Source organism: Musca autumnalis, unplaced genomic scaffold, assembly GCF_047663935.1.
Source record: "Musca autumnalis isolate F117 unplaced genomic scaffold, ASM4766393v1 scaffold_6, whole genome shotgun sequence".
Classification (NCBI taxonomy): domain Eukaryota; kingdom Metazoa; phylum Arthropoda; class Insecta; order Diptera; family Muscidae; genus Musca; species Musca autumnalis.
This window is the reverse complement of record NW_027412199.1, coordinates 3,160,851-3,186,767: the sequence shown is the minus strand read 5'-3', so window position 1 is coordinate 3,186,767 and position 25,917 is coordinate 3,160,851. Positions and strand designations below refer to the sequence as shown.

At 34.0% G+C, this 25,917-nt stretch overlaps 1 protein-coding gene and 1 long non-coding RNA gene across 2 annotated transcripts in view; one reads left to right on the top strand and one right to left on the bottom strand.

The window, feature by feature from the left end:
* Ca-alpha1D (Ca[2+]-channel protein alpha[[1]] subunit D) overlaps positions 1-17,857 on the bottom strand; it is a 1,669,376-nt gene extending 1,651,519 nt beyond the window's left edge. The window contains exon 1 of the mRNA XM_073958159.1: positions 17,754-17,857. The gene's annotated coding sequence lies outside the window, so the exon portion shown is untranslated. The remainder of the gene's footprint in view (positions 1-17,753) is intronic.
* LOC141388118 (uncharacterized) overlaps positions 1-25,917 on the top strand; it is an 85,742-nt gene that overhangs the window by 32,265 nt on the left and 27,560 nt on the right. The window lies entirely within an intron of this gene.

Below are 25,917 nucleotides of genomic sequence, written 5' to 3'. Positions count from 1 at the left end.
TTCGGCATTTTGAAACATTCACCCCCTTTACTTATTTTAATATTCAACCATTAGATGTGGGTTATAAAAATTTGTCATTTTGCTTGCAACAGTACTTAATATTTGTCTGAGAATCCAAAGTGTATATACATATATTGCTGACCAGCAAACAATTCTTAGTCCAGTAAACTATTACCATGATAGAAATCAGAATATCTAGGAGGAGTGAACGAAGTTTTGTTTACTCATTTTTAGTAGTTGAAAACACCAAGTATAAGCGTTGGATGTTTTCCTGTAGAAATGGAACCAAAAGAAATATTGTTTGGAACACAATATTTCTCCCAGATGAATTTCGTGAAAAGATAAAAGAAAATAAAAACACAGGCAGAATCAATATGTGATTTTGAACAGAATCTTGCTCTTTTTATTGAGAACAGTAGAAAAAAAGTTTGTTGGAAATCGATGCTTACCGAATGGATGGTTGGACAGAAATTGTATATCGTGTGCACTTTTGCGGATTACAATATAATATGAATGTAGCTGAAGTTATTGAAAGAAAAAATTGGAATGTATGATGTACATATATGTAGCTGAAAAGGAAAGTTTGTGTTTCGTCCATAGAAATAAGAATAAGAACAGATCAGTGCAAATTTTTCATTAGAATTCAGAATGTTCAGTCTCAGAATAGAGACGTATTATTTCAGAATAGATATAATGTTTCAGAATAGAAACGAGTTACTTCAGAATAGAAGTAACTATAGTAAAAGCAGGACTGGAACTTCACTGAATGTGGTGACTTGGAATATAATGTCCATGAAGGAGTGTTGAAAGCATCTGGAATCGTCATTGCAATATGGAAGCATGGCAGGAGTCTTCAAAGCGACGTTCAGGACCAACGGATGACTGCTTTGGTAGATGCGGCAAGAACACGCCGGATTCTGGTTCTCTGGAGCGGGCGATGGATATAGCACGGGGTGGCTAGATCTGCTGGACATATGGCTCTAGTATACGTAGCAGGAACGAATATGACGGATTGTTATATATTGGGAATCAGAAAGAATGTAACGGATTGTTATAGACTGGACATCAGAACGAATATAACGGATTGTTATAGCTTGGACATCAGAACGAATGAATAGTACTAGAAAGAAATACTAGTTTTGGGCGGATATTACAACGAGTTTCGTGATGGGCCGGGTTATAGTTCCCCGTTGGGTAACTACATCCACGACTCGTACACGTCCGTCTGAACCCATGTATACTTTTGAAATGCACCCAAGGCGCCACGCGTTCGATGGAAGATTGTCATCGGTGACGGCTACTATAGAATCGACGCTGACGTGGGGCTCGGAATTTTCGTTCTGCCATCGAGAACCGAAAGTTCTTTGAATAGCTTTAGGTTTTTTCCAACGAGAAAGGTAAGGTGCTGAATTTACACCTAGTTTTGCCAACTGGAAATCATGAACTTCCACGTCGGGAACTGAACTCTTGAAATCATCTGGATGAACTGGAAGTGGATTGGTAATAGTGGATTTGAAAAGATCTTCGCTTATTGCAAGTATAACAATTATGCTTGCTTGGACAATTCTTAAGGGAGTGTGTTTTCGAAAAACAGTTGAAACATAAACCTTGTCGTTTAATCTCAGAACTGCGAGCCTCAGGATTCATGCGTAGGAAATTTGGACATTTTCGAATAATGTGAACCTCATTCGGACACAAGGGACACTTTGGATCGAAGACTTTACTCTGAAACGAATTGAATATTTTTGACGGCTTAGATATCCCGTCGGACGAGCTTTCCTTATGACTGGAACCAGGAACACCTCTGCGCATCTCGGAAACAGACTCTAACGTACGGAACCTATTGGTCAGAAATGTGTCCAATTCCGCCCACCGTGGAATACTGGACTTATCAGAAAGAGTGTGTTCCCAAAGCGTGAGTGTGGAATCAGGAAGCCTGTTTGAACATAAGTAAACGAAAATCGGATCCCAACTCTCCACATCAATATCATAAGTCTTCAGAACGGAAATGCAAGAGTTTATATCGCGCTGAAGGCCTTTTTAAACCCTGAGAAGACTCGGAATGAACAATGGGCAAATTGAATAGAACTTTAAGCTGGCCATTAACGAGAACTCGCTTGTTTTCGTAGCGATCGCAAAGATTGGACCAAGCTTGAGAGAAACCGCTATTGGTTAGAGGGCTCTTCTGAACGATCTCTTTTGCTTCGCCTTCGGTCGTCTGAACTAAATGGAATAATTTTTCCACAGGACTGAGACGGGAATTATCTGTGTACATAGCCGTGAACATGTCCCGGAATGTGGGCCATGTCATGTAATCCCCGGAAAAGACTTCAGTATCGCAAGGCGGAAAGTTGAAAGAATAACTAGTGGGAAAGTTGGAGGAATGGTATTGAGGAGCTGGGCTAGACTGGGCGGGAGATTGCTTAGGAGCGGCAGCTGCCTGCAGTTCGTCTGAAATTTCTGACAATTTGGCAATACACTTACAATAAGTAAGGTAAATGGTTTTGAACTTAGCGCGAATTGTATCAAGTTCAGAAGCTTGATCTTCGTCACCTGATTCTTCTTCATCGTGGGCTTCTGAAACGTATTCTTTAACAAAAGGACTTTATTTCATCGGTATGAAGCCGAATTAAGTGAATAGAGTTGACTGGAAGAATATTATTAGCAAGATCAGCATCAAATCCCACGAGGGTGTCAGCTAAGCGAATGAAAGAATCAAGCGACATTTTGAAAATAACTTCGAATAGAAAAAAGGATGAACAAAAACGAAAAAAAGAACTCTGGAAAATGCGGTCAGTTTTAGAGAAAGCGGACAACTAAAACGGCAGAAATATATTAAAAAATCCTTGAAATTGTGAAAAAATCTAAATTCAAGAATTTGATAATAAATTAGACTTTTACACAAGTATTTTTATGATAAATAAATACACTTGTACTCAAAATCACCCTTATGAAAAAATAATTATACGTTGAAAATTAAAATATTTTCAAAAACTAGAATAATGTTTCAAAAAAAATATTTTATCGTATCAATGCGAATGGAAAATTAAATAATTTTAATAGTTTTTGAATAGAAAATATCTAAAAATATGAAAAAATTCAAATAACTTAAGTTATTTGGGAAAGAAAAAATCGAATTCGAGACCCCTGTGTGAAAGTCGAATTTCAAAATATCAAAGTCGAATTTTGTCGATTTTGACAACCCTGTATTTTGATTGTGCTCTAAGAGTCGAAAATCGATGCGTAGAACCCTATTAGCATATGATCGATCGTATGAGAGGGAATAGAAAACAAGTAACAACAACAAAAATACTGAAATATCACCAGCGGGAAGGAATACAATGAGAGAATAAAGAAAATATAAGAATTGTTGTCACTTGTTGGTAAATAACACACACGAATTAATGCAGCGCGAATTTCGAATTTATGCGGGAATGAAGCACAAAAGCATGAGAAATAATGCAATTATGTTTTAATGAAGGAAAAGAGTAGAAAACTTCTTTTATGCAACAACAAATGCAATGAAATTTAATGAAATAAAGAGAAAATATTAATCTTTATTAAAATAACCTATGAATAGGAAATTTTAATAGAAAAAAAACACAATTGCACTTTTCTCTTAGAAAATAGAACGAAAGAACGACACTCTTCCACCTAAACCGCGCATTGAAAGAAATATGAAATGTTGTTTGCCGACGGCAAATGCACTTTTTGTTTGTTGAAAAATTTGCACTTTTGAAATAGAACGAAAACACAAACTTACCTTAGTTTTGATGGATGAAATGATGGAAAAATGTTCGGATGTATGGGATGAAAATCCAAGCTGGAACAGTAATTTCGGGAGCTGGTTTTGTATACGGCTCGAACAGACCAAATGCAAACACCAAGTATAAGCGTTGGATGTTTTCCTGTAGAAATGGAACCAAAAGAAATATTGTTTGGAACACAATATTTCTCCCAGATGGATTTCGTGAAAAGATAAAAGAAAATAAAAACACAGGCAGAATCAATATGTGATTTTGAACAGAATCTTGCTCTTTTTATTGACAACAGTAGAAAAAAAGTTTGTTGGAAATCGATGCTTACCGAATGGATGGTTGAATAGCAAGTGATTTGAGTTGAACAATAAGAAAGTCCGAGAAAGCACAGACGACAGAACGCATACATGTATGTGTAGGTGAGCGGTAGTGCGAAGAAAAATAGTTACATAGAATGTCAGAAAGCCTGAGTTGCCAGAAGCCAAAAAGGGCATCTATGACACAAGACTTTGACATTAACAGTAGTCCTGCGATAATTAGTATTAATAATCGGTCTAAATGTCGGTACTACCCCCACATAACGGTACCATTGGGTGGTTTTTTTACAGCAGGTTTACATGTTGTAAAATGCCTCTATGCCGTTGTTTTCAGTAAATTTTTCAACGACGATAAAAATGTCAATAATATAGTGAAATCCGAAATGCGAGAAGAAACTGTTGGTGTGAACTGTGTTTGAAATACAAAAGATATGATGCAAAATACCGCTGAAACAACATGAAATAAGCATTTCAGAGTTTCAGAATGTTCTAAAGAATTGTTGAGAACTTTATTTAGAAGATTTTTGCAATAGGTTACTTGGTTCAACTCCTAATAGTTTAGCCGATACTGACCAGAATTTCAGCAATTATGTAAAGTTTTCTTTATTTTATAAATTTTGATGCCCTAGATGGAGTTTTTCTTATGTGTTTTTTTTTTCAAAAGATAAGTTCTACTAGTTTAGGGCTGCAATATTGCTAAAGACAGCAAGGCCAAATTCCTATTCGTTTCTGAGATAAAGGCCTGATAAATGCAAAAAGTGTAGATTTAGCCCGGTTTAGATCAGGCCATAAAATCCGAACTGGATCTGACAGGACAAAAGCCTACTAGGGTTTTTGTAGTCTAAATATGTACTTTCAAAAAATGCATACTAGAAGCTGTTTGAAATTTCAGTGTTGCATAGTGTTTTTATAGTAAACTATATAAATGAAGAATAAGAAACTGAATTTCCTATAATTTTACGCAACATTTCCCTACATAAATGTCAGAATAATTGTTTTATTCGTAGAAAGCTCATATCAGAGAGTACGCATTTTTTTCTCATTAACAAATCATATTTCAAAACTTTAAAATGTAAGGTTGACCAAATCGCAGATTTATAGTTGTCCATTTAGCACACATTGGTTTTAAACAGCTTTTATAAGAGTCTATTGTTAAAACAAAATTTGTGGATCTCAAAAAAATATAAAAACTATACAAAATGTATTTAACTTTTTAAACGTGAATGTCAACATAAGTAGAACCATTGTAATTGTAATAGAATTTTTCCAACATGAATATAATGTATTTTAATTTATGGTGGGTTACATTGTCGCATCATCGTATACAGACAGAAAATCTAAAAAAACACGATAAATTTTGAGAGCATATTCACCGTCAACGCAAATCGGCCCGTAGATCTTTCGAAGAATTTTCCTCTCAAACACACCAAGCGCTGCCTTATCTGCTTGCGCAAGTACCCATGCTTCGGAGCCATACATTAGCACGGGTAGTATCAGCGTTTTGTATAGTGTTATTTTTGTTTGACGAGATGAGGCTTTGTTTTTAAATTGCTTACTTAAACCATAGTAGCATCTGTTGGCCAATACAATTATTCTTCTTATTTCACAACTTGTGTTGTTTGTTATCTTTATGGCAGTCCACAGTTGGTCCGAGCACTATTGACGTTTTGCGCGTCGACACCATCAATTTATTCTTTTCGCCGTATACCGCCAGACCTACTTTCGCAGATTCTGCTTCGACCTTCCTAAAGGTATCAGTTACTTCCTTTACTGATCGTCCCATGATGTCTATGTCATCAGCATAAGCAAGTAACATGTGGCTATTGGTGTAAATTGTGCCATTTCTTTTGACATTTGCATCTCGTATTACCTTTACCAGCAAAATGTTGAATAGGTCACACGAAAGACTGTCTTCTTGTCTGAAATCTCTTTTGGTACTGAACTGTTCGGAGAGGTTTTTTCCAATTTTAACTGAGGATCTAGTATCAGTTAAAGTCGTCTTACAAAGCCGGATGAACTTTGCGGGGATGCCAAATTCAGACATTGCATGGAATACCTTTGATCGGAGGGGACTGTCGAATGCTGCTTTATAATCGAAAAAGGTGATATGTGTCGATATGCATCTCTTGGGTCTTCTCAAGGATTTGCCGCAGGGTAAATATCTGGTCAATGGTGGACTTGTCAGGTCTAAAGCAACATTGGTATGGTCCAATTATTTGGTTGACCATTGGCTTAAGTCATTCTCACAATATCTCTGACACTATCTTACACCTTATCGGCGCGTCGCCTCAGGTTTAAAACAGCTCGGCTGGTAAGCCATCTGCTCCTGCTGCTTTATTATTCTTCAGCCGGTTGATTGCTGTTTTTACCTCACATTCTATACCATCTTCTGGGATTGGATCTGTGGTATCATCGACTTTGCTACTATTGGATACCAGCAGATTGGAGAAATTTTAGTTCCATATCTTGAGCACGCTATCTGTATCTGTTACCAGATTACCTTGCTGGTCTCTACAGGAGGATGTGCCTGTACCAAAGCCATCTGTTTGATGTCTCACTCTTTTGTAGAATTTTCGGACTGCATTCCGGCTCCTGTACATTTTGATTTTTTCACACACCCGCTTTTCCATTTCTCTCTTTTTCTTGCGGAAAAGACGTTTTTCTTCTCTCCCTTTCTCCCGATATCTCTCTCGTGCGCTACGCGTTGCTACTGATTGTAAAGTGGCTCTATATGCCGCATTTTTCTCTTCGGTAGCAGCACGTCACTCTTGATCATAGCATGAACTCCTTTGTGGAGGTCTTTGGTATCCAAGTATGGATTTTGCGGCTGTTTGCATGGTGTTTAGGTTTGATACATTCCAACTCAACTTCCCGAGCTCAGTCGATCATGGATGCTGATTGACATCATCGTGCATCCCCTCAGCAAGTTCCCTCTGCGGAGACCGTAGAGTGTTGATGCTAACGAGCGGTGGCTGTTGAGATTTCTCTCATTGGAATATGTAAATGTAGTAGTATAAATTGACTCAGATCCTCTGCGATCGCTGCAATCCTCTGCGATTGCAAGAACCTCTGCGTTCACTTGTCGTTCAACCTTTGAATAGTTCACTTATCGCGCTTTAACATACATAACGTCTACGCGTTATACTAACCGGCCTCTGTCGCCACCCCAGATTACAAGGTAATCTTTGTTGTTGTAGAGGAAAGAAATACACCAATAAACCAACATATTATTTAATATTCAAACTGATACTGCTTGTGTTTTATTTTCTTGTTCTTTTCTCCCTCCACTGCTGATCAAACAGTATCCTGAGCTATCGTTGTAAATACGTATGGATTTCCCCTCCCTCACCTAAACATTGGTCGCATCGAGCCAGATAGAAGCCAGTTTTGTTGTTGTTGCCTCTCTTGGACGATAATTGAAGCTATTGTTTTTGCATTGCATGGAAAAATCGTTGTTGTACTGATCATCCAACGTCGCGTTGATCATACAAATCACTATTCGTGTTGTTGTTATTCTTGTTCGATTTGCTCGAAGCTATTAGTTCTCACCATAACAACGAACACAATCCTTCCAATCGCTTTTTATTGTCGTCAAAAAAAAGTTTATTTTGGTCGGCTCATATTAACACTTCTTGTGTTAATACTTGCTTTTCCCACTACATAACACCTTAGTCGTTGCTAAACTTGCTATTTTCTTTTCGTTGTACTGATCACCTACGTCGCGTTGATCATACAAAAAAAGCATTCGGTGTGGTTACTTTGTAAAATTCGAATTTTGGCTCTTCTCATTCTAACTGAGAACTTGCAAATATATTTGTAATATTTGCAATTACAACATCGTCATATTCCAATCACTCTTGCTCTCGTGTTACTAAATTATTACACGCACTGATCTAGCTCTCATTAATTTGTTATTGTTGTTATTCCTCAAGGATCTTTTCTAACGAAGACCTTTTCTTGAAAAAATGTATTGGCAAATTTAACAACAACACACATTGCACATTGTCGTTTGGTTTTAGTTGTTGGTACGATCCTCTCCATCCAAAAAATATTTGGCGTTGTTATTCCCCCTCGGTTTACTTAAAACTCTTTGAAAATTTGCACAACCAAATTTGCAATAACAACGCACCATCCAAAATCTCGCTGCATTTCGTTGTTGTTGAGGTCGCCCATCACCAACCAAACACATTCGTTTTTCTATTCTCCTACCTTTTGTCGATCAGGTAATTATTCTAATTTGGGAAATTACATTGTAATTCTACCAACAATGTACATATCTCTTCCCGCCTTTTTGAAGCGTCTTTTTTAGTTGCGTTGTAAAAATACAAACAAAATTCTGCTCATCAGCACCACTCACTGCTTGTGCGTTTGCAACGTCTGTTCTTCAGTGGGAGCTTCGCTGCTTACGCATGGTCATTTCTCTGATTGTGTGTTCATTCTCTTTTGTGCTATATCCGTTGATGTCCCAGCACAGTGGGGTAAGATAGTAGAAATAGTACAGTGGGGTGAAATACTAAAATTTAATAATTGCTTGCAAAAATTATTTTACGATAATTTTTTGAAATATTATTGATTGGCAGTAGGGTTTTTGGAATTTTTGGACAAATTCACCCTATACTCGGTATTTCTTGCGCCTATTTAGATCAAAGAATATATGTGAAAAATATTTATTTTTTGAAATTTTTTATATTGTTTTTTGTGTTTTACTTACAAATTTTAGAAATTTTTTTTGACTCTCCGTAGGGGTTTCGTTATTTTTGTATAAATACACCCTACTTTTGGCATATTTTGAACAGTACTTTTCAACCGAACAAGACATATTTCAGACAAATTAGTTGATTTGCGTTGATTTTCTGGTGCAAACATTAGCGTTTTCATATTAATAGCTTATTTGTCTCTGGATTTTGGACAATTACACCCTACCATTGGCTTATCTCGCCGTTTCATACAACCTACACTTGGTAACACCATATACATTTTTTTGTATATTTGAGACTTTTTTGCATTTTGAACAAATTTAAGTAGTTCTTGTTCGCCCTGAATAAGTTTCTCCAAATTTTCTCTTATTTCATCCTAGTTTAATTTCATATATCATCACCCCTTGCTATCATTCCTTTGTATTTGTACAATACTGGTGGTTTTTGTGTAAATATCTTATATCCTTTGAGCGATAGCAATTTGTGCTTCGACTGAATTTCCTCTTTTCACCATTCCTCAAATTTTGTTGCAAATTCAATTGTAGATTTTCACTGTTTTTTGTGAATTTAAACTTGGAGATGTCAGTCACCCCACACACTCGTTTTGTTAGAGCTTCGGACATCTTTTTGAAACGTGTAGCATCGTTTGAACGAAGTAGTGAATATAACAATAATGTTCATTATCTCGAAATTCGCAGTTCAGAATTTCAAAAACTGTGGCACAAAGTTAAGTGCGCTTATGACGAGTGCAAAAACTACCTCACGACATCCGAGACTGCGCAGGCTGATGTCTTTGATGTCGTTGAGGAAAAATATGGTACATCCTACATGACCTATATCCGCTGTTTGTCTAACATTGACAAACATCTTAAACGCCTTAAGTCTTCAGGCACTGAAATTCCTTCACCTAGTTCCACCAGTCTTACTACCTCCTCTCACTTCTAGTTCGCACAAGAGTTCTCCACCTAGTGCTTTGTTGATGGTTCCTGAAGTAGGAACTCCTTCCAATTTATCATTGGACGAATCTGTCTTATCGGTTCCTGTGCAGTCTGATTCTCCCATCGTTCTTGCTCAGCCAGAAACTTCCTCCTCCACAACTTGTCGACATTGATGTTTTTGCTGGTGACTTTATATCTTGGCGCACTTTTAGGGATCTTTCACCACCCTATTTATTAAAAATTCACGCCTTTCAGACATTGAACGCCTGTGCTACTTAGTGCAGAAAACCTCCGGTGAGGCTCGGGAAATCGTTTCGAGATTTCCACTCAACAATTGTAGTTTCCCTTTAGCGTGAAAATCTTTGTCGAATGCGTATGACAATAAGCGCATCGTGGTGAATAACTATATCAAAATCTTGTTTGATATTCCCCCTTCACCTCGTGAAACAGTTTCGGGTTTGAAAACCATCCAGCTTGGGATAGTTGTCTTGCTGCAATGACGGTGTATGAAGTCATCATGGATCATTGGGATCCAATAGTTGCTTGTATTTGTTTGCAGCGGTTACCTAAATTGACATTGACTCTGTGGGAACAAAGTATCAAAAACAAGTCGTCTTTGCCTTCTTGGAAGGACTTAGATGGTTTCCTTACAGAGAGGATACTAGCATGGGAGGCGGAATGTTTAGGTTTGATTCATTCCAATTCAACTTCCCGAGCTCAGTCGATCACGGATGCTGCTTGACATCATCGTGCATCACCTCAGCAAGTTCCCTCTGCGGATACCGTAGAGTGTTGATGCTAACGAGCGGTGGCTGTTGAGTTTTCTCTCATTGGAATATGTAAATGTAGTAGTATAAATCGACTCAGATCCTCTGCGATCGCTGCAATCCTCTGCGATTGCAAGAACCTCTGCGTTCACTTGTCGATCAACCTTTGAATAGTTCACTTGTCGCGCTTTAACATACATAACGTCTACGCGTTATACTAACCGGCCTCTGTCGCCACCCCAGATTACAAGAGGTAATCTTTGTTGCTACTAACAGGCTCTGTCGCCACCCCATATTACAAGGTAATCTTTGTTGTTGTAGAAGAAAGAAATACACCAATTAACCAACATATTATTTAATATACAAACTGATACTGCTTGTGTTTTATTTTCTTGTTCTTTTTTCCCTCCACTGTAAATACCTATGGATTTCCCCTCCCTCACCTAAACACATGAAGTGGTAAATATTTTGTCATTGTGTTGTTATGTTATCGGGACAAGGATTGCTCTCATTAAGCAATTGGGCTAGTTGAGTGGAATATGCTGTGGCTATCTGTTGTGTTTGCAGCCTATCGATGTCCATCTTCCGCGTTGTGCCTGTTCGTGCTTTATTTGCAACGTTCAGACGGGTACGTACCTTTGCTGCAACAAGGTAGTGGTCCGAACCAATGTTTGCGCCTCGGAACGATCGTACATCCAACACGCTCGATGAATGTCTTCCATCAATCACAACATGATCAATTTGATTACTTTTTCTTTGATCCGGAGACAGCCAGGTGCCCTTATGAATATCGAGATTATTAAATCTGGTACTGCTAACTACCAAGTTTTTCTTTGCAGCTGCAAAGTCTATCAGCCTTATACCATTGTCAGATGTTTCACTGTGGAGACTGAAATTCCCGACTGTTGGGCCAAAGATATTCTCCTTTCCAATTTTGGCATTAAAATCGCCTAGAATAATTTTAATGTCATGGGCAGGACAACGGTTATATGTTTCTTCTAAGCGCTCGTAAAATATATCTTATATAAATAAAGCTGACGTTGAAGAATTTAGAGGGACCAAGATTAATCCTGGGCTTAGCCATGTTAAAACCGGTCAGGACCGTTCCTTGGTATCTTCCATCCCTTACGTCACCCCATGATAGAAATCAGAATGTCTAGGAGGAGTGAACGAAGTTTTGTTTACTCATTTTTAGTAGTCCTGCTATGATTCGTATTAATAATCGGTCTAAATTTCGGTACTACCCCCACATAACGGTACCATTGGGTGGTATTTTTACAACAGGTTTACGTGTTGTAAAATGACGCTATGCCGTTGGCTTCAGTACATTTTTCAACGATGATAAATATGTCAATAACGTACTGCAATCCGAAATGCGAGAAAAAACTGTTGGCGTGAACTGTGTTTGTAAAAGATATGATGTAAAATACCGATGAAACAACATGAAGTAAGCATTTTAGAGTTTCAGAATGTTCTAAAGAACTTTATTTAGAAGATTTTTGCAATAGGTTACTTGGTCCAACTCCCAATAGTTTAGCCGATATTGACCAGAATTTCAGCAATTATGTGAAATTTTCTATATTTTATAGATTTTGATGCCCTATATGGAGTTTTTTAATGTGTTTTTTAGGGCTACAATATTGCTAAAGGAAGCAAGGCCAAATTCCTCTTCGTTTCTAAGATAAAGGCCTGATAAATGCAGAAAGTTGTAGATTTGGACCGGTTTAGATCAGGCCATAAAATCCGAACTGGATCTTACAGGACAAAAGCCTACTAGGGTTTTTGTAGTCTAAATACGTACTTTCAAAAAATGCATACTAGAAGTTTTCATTTTCAGTGTTGCATAGTGTTATTATAGTAAACTATATAAATGAAGAATAACAAGCTGAATTTCCTATAATTTTACGCAACATTTCTCTACATAAATGTCGAAATAATTTTTTTATTCGTAGAAAGATCATATCAGAGAGTGCGCATTTTTTCTCAATATCAAATCATATTTCAAAACCTTAAAATATAAGGTTGACAACTCGCAGATTTATAGTTGTCCATTTTGCACATATTGGTTTTAACCACCTTTTATAAGAGTTTCCATTGTTAAAACAAAATTTGTGGTTCTCAAATATAAAAACTATACAAAATTTATTTAACTTTTTAAACGTGAATGTCAACATAAGTAGAACCATTGTAATTGTAATAGAATTTTTCCAACATGAATATAATGTATTTTAATTAATGGTGGGTTACATTGTCGCATCGTCGTATACAGACGGAAAATCTACAAAACACGATAAATTTTGAGAGCAAAACAAAAGGAAGATAGCTCTGAATACAAGAGCAAATATTTTCGTCATTTATACATGCCGATTGCAGTTTTTCAAGATATTCATAGTTGTGGTAAATATATAACATAGATTTAATTCAATGATACAAATGTTACTTACCTCCCATATAATAGTTCCTGATTTCTAAATATGCCATACTACTAAAAGCAGTAAATTTAATTTGATCAAACCTTGAAGAATAATGTGGTAAAATCATGTATTTTACACACAAGAATGAGCAATTGTAGTTTTTGCAAAACGAACGGAAAACGGTGTAGAATTAACTGTTCAATGCTAATACAATAGAAGAGGTACTTCCCATTTCGGCATTTTGAAACTTTTACCCTCATTATTTATTTTTATATTCAACCATTAGATGTCAGTTATAATTTGTCATTTTGTTTGCAACAGTACTTAATATTTGTCTGAGAATCCAAAATGTACAAATGTAGAACAAATATTTTCGTTATTTATACATGTCGATTGCAGTTTTTCAAGATAATCATAGTTGTGGTAAATATATAATATGCATTTAATTCAATGATACAAATGTTACATACCTCCCATTTAATCGTTCCTAATTTCTGAATATGCTATACTACTACAAGAAATAAATTTAATTTGACCATACCTTGGAGAAAAATGTGGTAAAATCATTTATTTTACACACAAAATGAGAAATTGTATTTTTTGCAAAATGGACTGACAAACAGTGTAAAATTAGATGTTCGCTAAACTTTCACCCCCCTCACACACATCAACCAGTGGTCTACGTTATTCGGGTGGTAAGTTCTAACACCGAGTGCAATCGTGTTGCAATGGTATGCACTCGGCCATAAACAGTAGGTCCCATATCATTGGGCTAATACGAATCGTGATGCACCCATTGATAGGATAGGATAGAAGTGATAAGGGAGACCACTTCGGATTGTTTCGGGATCACAATAATAGCACCACCATGAACAATTTGTTTGTCATTATGAAAACCAATGAAGATTGTTGTTGTTTCCACAAATGTTGTTATTATATTCCTAGGCCAAGGTGCCCTATTTTAAATAAAGTAAAAATAACATTCACATTATTAAAAGCTTTAAACAAAAACTGTGAAAAAAGAGGCGAAATAACCGATTACAATTTCTATATAAACGTGTAACTTCATCGACATTTTCTAGCATTTAAACATTTGTTTAAAACATTTAAACACACACAAATGAGCAATTGTAGTTTTTGCAAAACGAACTGAAAAACGGTGTAAAATTAGCTGTTCAATGTCAATACAATAGAAGAGGTACGTCCTATTTCGGCATTTTAAACTTTCACCCTCATTATTTATTTTTATATTCAACCATTAGATGTGGGTTATAAAAAAATTGTCATTTTGTTTGCAACAGTACTTAATATTTGTCTGAGAATCCAAAATATATATACATATATTGCTGACCAGCGTACAATTCTTAAGCTGAGTACACATTGCTAGTTTTGAATGACAGTGTTGTTGGTGCTTACTAGTGTGGCCGTTCATTTTTGTCATTCATCATGCAACCGCAAAATGTTTTGTGGTTGCTGGACGGTTGGACAGTTATCGATAACTGCGAAATATCGACATTCAAAACTGACAATGTGTACTGCACTTTAGTTCATTCAACTATTACCAGAATATCTAGGAGTGAACAATGTTTTGTGTACTCATTTTTAGTAGTCCTGTGATGATTGCTATTGAAAATATATTTAATTTGTTGATATAAAAACTATGCCAAATATATTTAATTTGTTAAACGTAAATATCAACATAAGTAGAGCCATTGTAATTGTAATAGGATTTTCCAACACGAATATAATGTATTTTAATATGTGGAGGGTTACATTTTCGCATTAAAGTATACAGACAGAAAGTCTAAAAAGACACGTCTAATATTGAGAGCAATACAAAAGTAAGCTACTTTCTGAATACAAGAACAAATATTTTCGTCATTTATACATGTCGATTGCAGTTTTTTAAGATATTCATAGTTGTGGTAAATATATAATATATATTTAATTCAATGATACAAATGTTACATACCTCCCAATTAAACGTTCCTAATTTCTGAATATGCAATACTACTACAAACAATAAATTTAATTTGACCATACCTTGGAGAAATATGTTATGAAATCGTGTATGTATTTTACACACAAAAATGAGAAATTGTAATTTTTGTAAAACGCACTGACAAACAGTGTAAAATTAGCTGTTCGCTACCAAAACAATAGAAGAGGTACGCCCCATTTCGGCATTTGAAACTTTCTTCCTCCTCACACGTATGAGCTAATACGAATCGTGATGCACTCATTGATATGATAGAAGTGTTATGAAGAATCACTTCGGAATGTTTGTGGAACAATTATATATAATATATATACAGTATAGTCTGGATAATCCGGACACTCGTTAATCCGGATAACGCGGTAATCCGGACATCAGATTGTTTTACATTGTAGACTCTGTAATCCGGACATCATATATTTTTCTTACCTCCATAATCCGGACATCAACATTTTTTCTATCTTGAGCATTAGATTCTTATTTATTTCATTGACGTTTCGTTCTTAACAATAGCAATTGGTGTATAAATAAGAAAAACTAAGTTGTTCTAAGTTTTCGGTCCAAATCTCGACTTTCTAGATAGTCACTGAAAACTCTAGAATTTTCTAGAATTTAAACATTTGTTTGACTTTTTGAACATCAACTTAATTTTTTTGGATATTCCAACTTTAAAAAAAAACGGATGTTTTAAATTAAAATAGGTCGTGAGAGGGCATACAGTGTCCAGAATACCAAAATAACAAAGAACATCTGTGTTGATGGCAAAATTTTACAGAAAAGTTGTCAGATTTGTTTGAAACTCCTAGAAAATGATTCACCATGCAATTAACTGTAACGAAAGCACATAAAATATTGGAACTAAATGACTCCTGACAGAACATCAGGTCAGAATTTACATCCCAAATGCCAAAACGTAATATTTCATAGGTTCTAGTAGACTATAAAAGCATTATATTGTCCCGGAAATATAACAAGAAGTTCGTAAATGTCTCAGAGAACATAATTTAAAAGCTCTCAGTTCGGGGAAACGCCATAACTTTAACGGACAACATGATGCGCAGCCCAAAAAAGTTAACAAGGAACTTCTACATATGCTAGACCAACTGTGGGACCATATTTACCTAGCTGTGAAACATTTTTGAAGGATAATATTTAAAAAATATACAGCAAAACCCATTAACAGAGGATTTTTTAACCTTAACAATATGATTATTTTTATTAGAATTAACATATTCCATTTAATAAAGAAGATAATTTGACACTAGTTTGGTCTTTCCAACTGGAATAAACATAAATAATCTGGGGTATAATCTGGAAAAAATAAAAGACATTGTGGTTAGGTGACCATTATCTAGGGTTGTGCGCTGCCCTAGACAATGACAAATCCACAAAGTGTTAGAGGGGGTGAATAAGGCAGTCTAAATACGTACTTTAAAAAAATACATACTAGAAGTTGTTTGCATTTTCAGTGTTGCATAGTGTTATTATAGTAAACTATATAAATGAAGAATAACAAGCTGAATTTCCTATAATTTTACGCAACATTTCTCTACATAAATGTCGAAATAATTTTTTTTATTCGTAGAAAGATCATATCAGAGTGTGCGCATTTTTTCTCAATATCAAATCATATTCCAAAACCTTAAAATATAAGGTTGACAACTCGCAGATTTATAGTTGTCCATTTTGCACATATTGGTTTTAACCACCTTTTATAAGAGTTTCCATTGTTAAAACAAAATTTGTGGTTCTCAAATATAAAAACTATACAAAATTTAGTTAACTTTTTAAACGTGAATGTCAACATAAGTAGAACCATTGTAATTGTAATAGAATTTTTCCAACATGAATATAATGTATTTTAATTAATGGTGGGTTACATTGTCGCATCATCGTATACAGACGAAAAATCTACAAAACACGATAAATTTTGAGAGCAATACAAAAGGAAGATAGTTCTGAATACAAGAGCAAATATTTTCGTCATTTATACATTGCAGCTTTTCAAGATATTCATAGTTGTGGTAAATATATAACATAGATTTAATTCAATGATACAAATGTTACTTAGGCCATTTTTATATTATAGCCTTTTGCAGGGTTAACCTCCTTTATGAGGATTTGTTTGACGTATATGTAATGGAATTGACATTTAAAACCCAGTGGGTTTGTTAATTCCTGTTATATATAAACGTACTATTACCTCCCATATAATAGTTCCTGATTTCTAAATATGCCATACTACTACAAGCAGTGAATTTAATTTGATCAAACCTTGAAGAATAATGTGGTAAAATCATGTATTTTACACACAAGAATGAGCAATTGTAGTTTTTGCAAAACGAACTGAAAAACGGTGTAGAATTAACTGTTCAATGCTAATACAATAGAAGAGGTACTTCCCATTTCGGCATTTTGAAACTTTCACTCTCATTATTTATTTTTATATTCAACCATTAGATGTGGGTTATAATTTGTCATTTTGTTTGCAACAGCACTTAATATTTGTCTGAGAATCCAAAATGTATATACATATATTGCTGACCAGCATACAATTCTTAGTCCATTAAACTATTTCCATGATAGAACTCAGAATATCTAGAAGGAGTGAACGAAGTTTTGTTTACTAATTTTTCGGTCTAAATTTCGGTACTATTACACATAACGGTACGATTGGGTGGTATTTTTAAAGCAGGTTTACATGTTGATATAAAATCTATGCAAAATATATTTAATTTGTTGATAAAAAACTATGCCAAATATATTCAATTTGTTAAACGTAAATATCAACATAAGTAGAGCCATTGTAATTATAATAGGATTTTTCCAACATGAATATAATGTATTTTAATTTGTGGTGCGTTACTTTGTCACATCATTGTATACAGCGAGAAAATTTAAAAAGACACGACTAATATGGAGAGCTATACAAAAGCAAACTACTTTCTGAATACAAGAACAAATATTTTCGTTATTTATACATGTCGATTGCAGTTTTTCAAGATAATCATAGTTGTGGTAAATATATAATATGCATTTAATTCAATGATACAAATGTTACATACCTCCCATTTAATCGTTCCTAATTTCTGAATATGCTATACTACTACAAGAAATTAATTTAATTTGACCATACCTTGGAGAAAAATGTGGTAAAATCATTTATTTTACACACAAAAATGAGAAATTGTAATTTTTGCAAAATGGACTGACAAACAGTGTAAAATTAGATGTTCGCTAAACTTTCACCCCCCTCACACACATCAACCAGTGGGCTACGTTATTCGGGTGGTAAGTTCTAACACCGAGTGCAATCGTATTGCAATGGTATGCAAACGGTAGGTCCCATATCATTGGGCTAAAACAAATCGTGATGCACCCATTGATATGATAGAAGTCTCCCTTAGCACTTCGGATTGTTTCGGGAACACAATACCACCATGAAAAATTTGTTTGTCATTATGAAAACCAATGAATATTATTGTTGTTTCCACAAATGTTATTATATTCTTAGGCCAAGGTGCCCTCTTTTAAATAAAGTAAAAGTAACATTCACATTATTAAAAGCTTTAAACAAAAACTGTGAAAAAAGAGGCGAAATAACCGATTACAATTTCTATATAAACGTGTAACTTCAGCGACATTTTCTAGCATTTGTTTAAAACATTTAAACATACACAAATGAGCAATTGTAGTTTTTGCAAAACGAACTGAAAAACGGTGCAAAATTAGCTGTTCAATGTCAATACAATAGAAGAGGTACGTCCTATTTCGGCATTTTAAACTTTCACCCTCATTATTTATTTTTATATTCAACCATTAGATGTGGGTTATAAAAAAATTGTCATTTTGTTTGCAATAGTACTTAATATTTGTCTGAGAATCCAAAACATATATACATATATTGCTGACCAGTAGTGGGATTCTGTAACTCTCTACCGATGGAATTAACGACAAATGTCGATAGTTAGCGATATTTGTCGGTAAGTGCTATTCTGTATACAAATTCTACCGATTTTTATGTCGGTAATTATCGAAAATCATCGGTCAGTTACCGACGAAAAAAAAGGAGTCGTTAAGTCTACCGACATAAAAGAATTTTCATATTTTAAACAAAAAAATCAATAAAAATCAAAATTTTAAGAAATGATTTTGGAATATATATTATGCCCAATAAAAATTTAAGCTGAGATATATTTTTCTTTACGCATAAAAAAGAAAATTCTGCGACATATGGTGGATCCATTCAGTCTAATTAATAGGAAGCTTATGACACTTTACGATTTGAAAATGGATACATTTTATAAAATAATGGATGAAATTGGGGGTCATTTGGTAACCTCCAGAATTGCGCGAAAAATTTCTGAGAAAATAACTATTTTCAGTACGAACAAAATATGTTTAAGGATATATTCCGTAACAGTTTCTACCCATATAACAATTTATTGGTGGCTTGGATTAGCATCAACAATAAAATAAAGAATATCACCATGATCGTCATATTCCCTGATAATACGAAATTCTGAAATAACAGATCAATAAAAAAATTTAAAAAATCCTGTTCAAAATACACATATTAAACGTTAGAATTATACATCTTCTTTTTCACTCTATATTCGATCTTACTAAAAATACCCCTCAACATCATAAAAATTCTGAAAACAAAAAACAATTCAACCAATTTGTCGAATATTACACCACGTTTACATTAGAACTTGTCGGATTATGAGAATTTATATGTACGTATACCCAATGGATTTGACAATAAAAATCCACTGGAATAAATAAAAAAATAAAGGAAATATAGTTATATGTAAACGTACATTTATAGTTTTAACTACGATTTTTAATTTTTAGATTGAATTTTTCTACATGTAATTTGAAAAATAATAATTTTATATACAATTGTGATTTAAATAATTTCATTAGAAATTTGAATAATATTATTTTTTTTTTTTTTAATAAATACACATTTTTGTTCGAGCTTGAGGTCTTGATGTTTTCTTTATTCTTTAATGATTTTTCCAATATTTCGGAATTAATTAAATACCATCTTCAGGGAGTATTGATCTACAAATAAAAACAATGTACGGCTTATAATCTATATCACAGCATTTGTTACAAATAAATAAAATTGTATAATTACAGAAAAATAAATAAAAATGTATAATCACAGAAAAATATAAATAAATCTTACGTGTAAATAATAATAAAGCAAACTTAAAAACTAGCGTAGTATGTCTACCATCGTCAAAATTTAGTATTGCACTGATTATTATTTACGAATTGCTCGATCGTTTTTCTGTGTTAGGTATCTGTAACAGTATGATGTATTGTCGGTGTCTGTTTTGCTGTTTATTCGTTTTTTTGTGGGTAAGCTTTTTATGTGGAGCATCTCAAGTGTAAGTCTTTTGTTGTAATGACTCTCTGCTTGTAACACTCTCACTCCATCGATGTTGGGTATATGATTATGATGTTTGCAGTGTTCTGCAAGCGCTGTTTTTTGTGTTACATTTGTATTCATTAGCTTAATGTCGGACTTGTGTGCCGACATGCGTGTTTTAAGCTTATTTTTGGTCGTACCAACATATAGCTTACCACAATTTTCTTCAGTATTGTTTTAGTTGTATTGTTTGAAGTATGGGCTATTGTATATTTGTTGTTGTCAAGATTAGAAAAATCGAATATGTATGACAACAACAAATATACAATATCCCATACTTCAAACAATACAACTAAAACAATATTCAGCCAAGTAAAAAGTAAGATACCAAAAATGGAAAGAAATAATGTGATCTATCAAATTGAATGTGGAGGTAATACTGAAGAAAATTGTGGTAAGCTATATGTTGGTACGACCAAAAATAAGCTTAAAACACGCATGTCGGCACACAAGTCCGACATTAAGCTAAGGAATACAAATGTAACACAAAAAACAGCGCTTGCAGAACACTGCAAACATCATAATCATATACCCAACATCGATGGAGTGAGAGTGTTACAAGCAGAGAGTCATTACAACAAAAGACTTACACTTGAGATGCTCCACATAAACAGCTTACCCACAAAAAAACGAATAAACAGCAAAACAGACACCGACAATACAGCATACTGTTACAGATACCTAACACAGAAAAACGATCGAGCAATTCGTAAATAATAATCAGTGCAATACTAAATTTTGACGATGGTAGACATACTACGCTAGTTTTTAAGTTTGCTTTATTATTATTTACACGTAAGATTTATTTATATTTTTCTGTGATTATACATTTTTATTTATTTTTCTGTAATTATACAATTTTATTTATTTGTAACAAATGCTGTGATATAGATTATAAGTCGTACATTGTTTTTATTTGTAGATCAATACTCCCTGAAGATGGAATTTAATTAATTCCGAAATATTGGAAAAATCATTAAAGAATAAAGAAAACATCAAGACCTCAAGCGCGAACAAAAGTGTGTATTTATTTAGAAATTCGCAAGGTCGATAAAATCAAGAAACATTTAATTTGAATTATGTTAATTTTGAATAAGCATTATGTCGTTTGAAGTGTGATTTTTTTCATTCCATTTTGAAATGACCTACATCTTCTTTAAAATTCCGTCATTCTACCGATATTCGTCGGTAAAATTTTTGTATCGATAACATTGAAATACAGAATAGCACTTTCGGTAATTCAACCGAAAATTTTCGTTAATTATCAATATCGGTTCGGTAGAAAAAAAAGTTACAGAATCCCACTACAGCGTACAATTCTTAAGCTGAGTACACATTGCTAGTTTCGAATGACAGTGTTGTTGGTGCTTACTAGTGTGGCCGTTCATTTTTGTCATTCATCATGCAACCGCAAAATGTTTTGTGGTTGCTGGACGGTTGGACAGTTATCGATAACTGCGAAATATCGACATTCAAAACTGACAATGTGTACTGCACTTTAGTTCATTCAACTATTACCAGAATATCTAGGAGTGAACGAAGTTTTGTGTACTCATTTTTAGTAGTCCTGTGATGATTGCTATTGAAAATCGGTGTACTAGCCCCACACAACTGTACCATCGAGTGGTATTTTTACAACAGGTTTACATGTTGATATAAAAACTATGCAAAATATTTTTAATTTGTTGATATAAAAACTATGCCAAATATATTTAATTTGTTAAACGTAAATATCAACATAAGTAGAGCCATTGTAATTGTAATAGGATTTTCCAACACGAATATAATGTATTTTAATTTGTGGTGGGTTACATTTTCGCATTAAAGTATACAGACAGAAAGTCTAAAAAGACACGACTAATATTGAGAGCAATACAAAAGTAAGCTACTTTCTGAATACAAGAACAAATATTATCGTCATTTATACATGTCGATTGCAGTTTTTCAAGATATTCATAGTTGTGGTAAATATATAATATATATTTAATTCAATGATACAAATGTTACATACCTCCCATTTAATCGTTCCTAATTTCTGAATATGCAATACTACTACAAACAATAAATTTAATTTGACTATACCTTGGAGAAAAGTGTTATGAAATCATGTTTGTATTTTACACACAAAAATGAGAAATTGTAATTTTTGTAAAACGCACTGACAAACAGTGTAAAATTAGCTGTTCGCTACCAAAACAATAGTAGAGGTACGCCCCATTTCGGCATTTGAAACTTTCTTCCTCCTCACACATATGAGCTAATACGAATCGTGATGCACTCATTGATATGATAGAAGTGTTATGAAGAATCACTTAGGAATGTTTGTGGAACAATTATATATAATATATATACAGTAAAGTCTGGATAATCCGGACACTCGTTAATCCGGATAACGCGGTAATCCGGACATCAGATTGTTTTACATTGTAGACTCTGTAATCCGGACATCATATATTTTTCTTACCTCCATAATCCGGACATCAAAATTTTTTCTATCTTGAGCATTAGATTCTATTTATTTCACTGACGTTTCGTTCTTAACAATAGCAATTGTTGTATAAATAAGAAAAATTAAGTTGTTCTATGTTTTCGGTCCAAATCTCGAATTTCTAGATAGTTACTGAAAACTCTAGAATTTTCTAGAATTTAAACATTTGTTTGGCTTTTTGAACATCAACTTAATTTTTTTGTATATTCCAACTTTAAAAAAAAAAAAAACGGATGCTTTAAATTAAAATAGGTCGTGAAAAGGCATACAGTGTCCAGAATACCAAAATAACAAAGAACATCTGTGTTGATGGCAAAATATTACAGATAAGTTGTCAGATTTTTTTGAAACTCCTAGAAAATGATTCACCATGCAATTAACTGTAACGAAAGCACATAAAATATTGGAACTAAATGACTCCTGACAGAACATCAGGTCAGAATTTACATCCCAAATGCCAAAACGTAATATTTCATAGGTTCTAGAAGACTATAAAAGCATTATATTTTCCGGAAATATAACAAAAAGTTCGTAAATGTCTCAGAGAACATAATTTAAAAGGTCTCAGTTCGGGGAAACGCCATAACTTTAACGGACAACATGATGCGTAGCCCAAAAAAGTTAACAAGGAACTTCTACATATGCTAGGCCAACTGTGGGACCATATTTACCTAGCTGTGAAACATGTTTGAAGGATAATATTTAAAAAATATACAGCAAAACCCATTAACAGAGGATTTTTTAACATTAACAATATGATTATTTTTATTAGAATTAACATATTCCATTTAATAAAGAAGATAATTTGGTCTTTCCAACTGGAATAAACATAAATAATCTGGGGTATAATCTGAAAAAAATAAAAGACATTGTGGTTAGGTGACCATTATCTAGGGTTGTGCGCTGCCCTAGACACTGACAAATCAGCAAAGTGTTAGAGGGGGTGATTAAGGTAGCCACAAATTCGAAACTAATGACCAGAAAATCATTTTGGACAGTTTCTTAGAGGTCATTGAAGAAGAATCCTGCATCAAATGCCAGAATCCACTTGTTCGGTACCAAGCCTATCCCGATGCGTTATTATCGAATTCAACTGAACAGAAAATCAGTATGCACTTGTTTTTCTTGATTTACTACTATTCTTGAGTGATAAAGTGTAAACATTTGTCCTATTTGTATAATTTTAAAAGAATATTTAATGGTGGTACTATTATATTTTTCTCCCACTTTTTGGGGTTTTTTAAAACTAGTTTTTTTTAAAGTGTCCAAAACAATTATGGTTTTGTTTTTAAATTTCATCGCAAATACCATAGTAAGTTTTGTTCCTACCTTATGTGTATTTCTCTATTTTTATCTCAAGTTTTAGTTTGTTTGTACTGATACTATTGAATCACTTCAGAATGTTAGTGGAACAAATATATATATATATATATATATATATATATATATATATATATATAGACATTATATTACTATTGATAGATGAATAGATGGATAATAAAGATTAATTTGTCTATTATGATTAATTGGATTGTTATAGAAAAATTTTTTTTTGATTACTTGATCAATAGATAAATAGTGATTAATTAAACATTTATATATAATTCGGCTTTGACCCCATTCTTAAAAATAATTAGACCTGATTTAAGCATATTTCTCGAAAATCGGTCTTTTCCTCAAGGAATATTACGTATGCAATGCATTTTTTACATACTGGTTACAACAAGGACTTCATACAAGCTGCGGCAATTTCGAGGCGCTGTTCGCAAAATTTTCACAACGTCAAACGCAAAATGGGTTGCCACCACTTTGCTTAAATAAAAATAAAAATAAATTATCGGCGTCAATTTAAACTCAATCCGCCATTGTTTTCATTTGAAAAATCATATGACCGCAAATGTAAACAAAACAGTAACATTATAAAAATTAAATTTCGAATTCCAACATGTCTTTTATTGTACCGTGTTAACTAAAAATTGAATGTTTTTAATTTAATAATTTTGTTGGTTATACACTCATACTTATATATGACGGGCTGAGTCGGTCTGGTTATCGTCCGTCTGTCCATCTAAACTTTGTAATCACACTACGGGTCGCAATTTTGATTGAAAGATCTTCCATGGGGGTCCCAGAGAGGAAAAGCCTATTGATTTTGGTGATGATCGGACAATATTCAGGGGTCGGACTAGGAAAACAACTTATTTGGAGAAAAATTCATTGTTTTATTCTTATACGACTATTTCCACTACTACTAGGGGTATTCCAAAGCCTGTCAATGAAAGAAGAGAACATGGTCTTTATAATGATGCAAAGCAGGTTGGAGTAAGTTGTCAACCAATCGAGATATCACAATATTCGCTAATCCAACCCAATTTATCATTTTTTGCTTTGAATTGTAATGGCGAACATTACAGGTTTGGTTAGGGTCCTTCCAAAAGCAAAGCCTTACAACGAATGTCCAAAACCTCACCTTTGCAATGATGCAATGTGTGTTGGCGTAAATGTTCAAACAACGGAGATATCCCATTAGTAGCTAATAGATCCCATTTCTTTCAGAAAGTGTCTATAGAAGCACCTTTAATTTCAGAAATGTCTATTGAAGCACCCTTACTTTCAGAAAGCGTCTATAGAAGCACTCTTACTTTCAGAAAGTGTCTATAGAAGAACCCTTACTTTCAGAAAGTGTATATAGAATAACAATTTATTTCAGAAAGTGTCTATAGAAGCACCCTTACTTTTAGAAAGTGTCTATAGAAGCACCCTTAATTTCAGAAAGTTTCTATAGAAGAACACTTTCTTTCAGAAAGTGTCTATAGAAGCACCATATCTTTCAAAAGGTGTCTATAGGAGCACCCTTTATTGCAGAAAGTGTCTGTAGAAGCAACTTTCTCTCAGAAAGTGGGGCTATAGCAACACATTTCTTTCAGAGAGGACTCTTGAAGCACTCTTTCTTTGAGAAAGTGACTACAAAAGAACACCTTCTTTCAGAAAAGGACTTTAGAAGAACCCTTTCTTCCAGAAGGGGACTATGGAAGATCCCTTTCCTTCAAAAAGGGACTATAGAAGCACGCTTTCTTTGAAAAAGTGACTATAGAGGAA